Source organism: Octopus bimaculoides, chromosome 19, assembly GCF_001194135.2.
Source record: "Octopus bimaculoides isolate UCB-OBI-ISO-001 chromosome 19, ASM119413v2, whole genome shotgun sequence".
Lineage (NCBI taxonomy): Eukaryota > Metazoa > Mollusca > Cephalopoda > Octopoda > Octopodidae > Octopus > Octopus bimaculoides.
Genome location: NC_068999.1, coordinates 13269408 through 13271646, shown reverse-complemented (window position 1 = coordinate 13271646; position 2239 = coordinate 13269408).

Below are 2239 nucleotides of genomic sequence, written 5' to 3'. Positions count from 1 at the left end.
ATAATAATAATAATAATAATGCTTTCTGCTATAAAGAAACAGACCAGAAATTCTCTGGGAGAGGACTACATGCTCAACTGTTACTTAACTGCTTGACCCCGGAAGTATGAAAGGCACAGCAGATCTCAGAAAATGTGACCTTAAAACGCAAAGACGAACGACAAGCTTCTAAGCATTGTGACAAGTCGAGTCATTTCGGGGGTTGGGTAGATTGATTGCACTGATACCCGTCTTTGCCTGCTACTATTTTTTAGTAATAGAAAGCATGAATCGCAAAGTCGACGGTGGCGGACATTGAATTCAGAAGGCAAAGACGGACGGACGAAATGTTGCTATGTACTAATCTGGCATTCTAGCATCTCTGCCTGCTCAATAAAAACAAAACATCAACAAAAACAACGTATGTTTTTTTATCACACACACGTTTCCTATGTATATGACAGTAGGTTCTTTGCATCGTGAAAGAGTACGTTATTAACTAAGCGTGTAAGAACATACCTGCCACGTCGGTAAAGTTAATACTGTATACATACAAAGCCGGAAATTGAGAGGAAACTTTGAACGGAATAATGAAAATGAAATGATACAATAGCTTTTCCTACGCTAGACACATGGCCCAAAAAAAAATAGGAGGGTCCAGTTGATTGCATAGACCCCAGTACGCAACTGGTACTTAATTTATCGACGCCGAAAGGATGAAAGGTACAGTCGACCTGAGCAGAATTTGAACTCAGAACCTAAAGGGAAACGAAATACCGCTCAGCATTTCGCCCGGCGTGCTAACGATTCTGCCAGCTCAGCATTTCGCCAGTGGTGCTGACGTTTATTTCCTTACTGCCCACAAGGGGCTACACACAGAGGGGACAAAGGGATTCAGTCGATTAGATCGATCCCTGTGCGTAACTGGCACTTATTTAATCGACCCCGAAAGTAGGTAAGGGAAAGTCGACCTCGGCGGAATTTGAACTAAGAACGTAGCGGCAGACGAAATGCCACTAAGCATTTTGCTAACGTTTCTGCCAGCTCACCGCCTTGGAATGATGCCATATAACAAGGAAAATAACAAATGTTCCTCATTTCTCATGATGCTCCCACATGCTGATCAAACATACACTCAATAAAACGATAAAATAATTCTTTATGCATGAAACAATGACAATTAGCTATTCAAATACATATAATTAATCATAATTTTGCATTTATAATTCGAGGATTAGCAAGTATTTTCTATAGCAAGATACTGCAAACGAATTTATCTCTATCGCACTTCATTGAGCAATAATCATAAATGCACGAATCATCTTCTGTGCCAGGAGTTATTTTTCTTCAAAATGAAAGTCTAGAAGCAGCTCCTATGGTAAATAACGGCAAAGTATATCATGGTACAAGTTAAAGCGTACCGCAATCAATAGTGTTATTTATATTTATGTATACTTGAAATCATACTCGCTGGAAAATGATAAACGTTTGCATGCATTCATTTTCATTTTCATTTTATCTAGTTTCAGGTCATGAGCTGTGGCCATGCTGGGGCACCGCCATTTGGTGTTGCTACACAATTTTACTTCATGAATTTTACTTCATGAATTTTACTTCAGGAATTGACATTTGGTGCATGAGAGAGTTTGATGCAGCTGCTCTCATCTGCGCCTCCTGCCGTGAAGTTGGTTCAACTGGGACACCTGATAGGAAGAGGTCCAGCCTTGTCTTGAAGACATAAATATTTAGAGAAAAGTTAGGACTGAGTTTACGTGTTACTGAATTCATTTCATAATCCCGAAATAATATACCCTGGATGGAATTGATATACAATATCGACGACGAGTAATTTTTATTAGACTGTATACAAACTAGTTTTAATATTTATGAAAGTGCGGGGGCACAACATATAACGAAAAAATATGAAGGAATATGTTTTCAAACTAATATTTTAAAATGTTGCGTGACTCTAACTTTTAATAACGAACGAACATCACAGAACTGACTTATCAAAGTTTAATGCATTTTTTACAGAATACTACTTTCGGCTTCCTGCATTCCTAGGATCTGAGGTGCTACACACGATAACAATAATATCGATTGGTCTGAATAGGATTCCTTCGGATCCACATACATACACACATAGTACATACACACACACACACACACACATACGTACATGCATACATACATACATACATACATACATAAATAAATACACACACACACATATACACACACAGACACATATACACACACA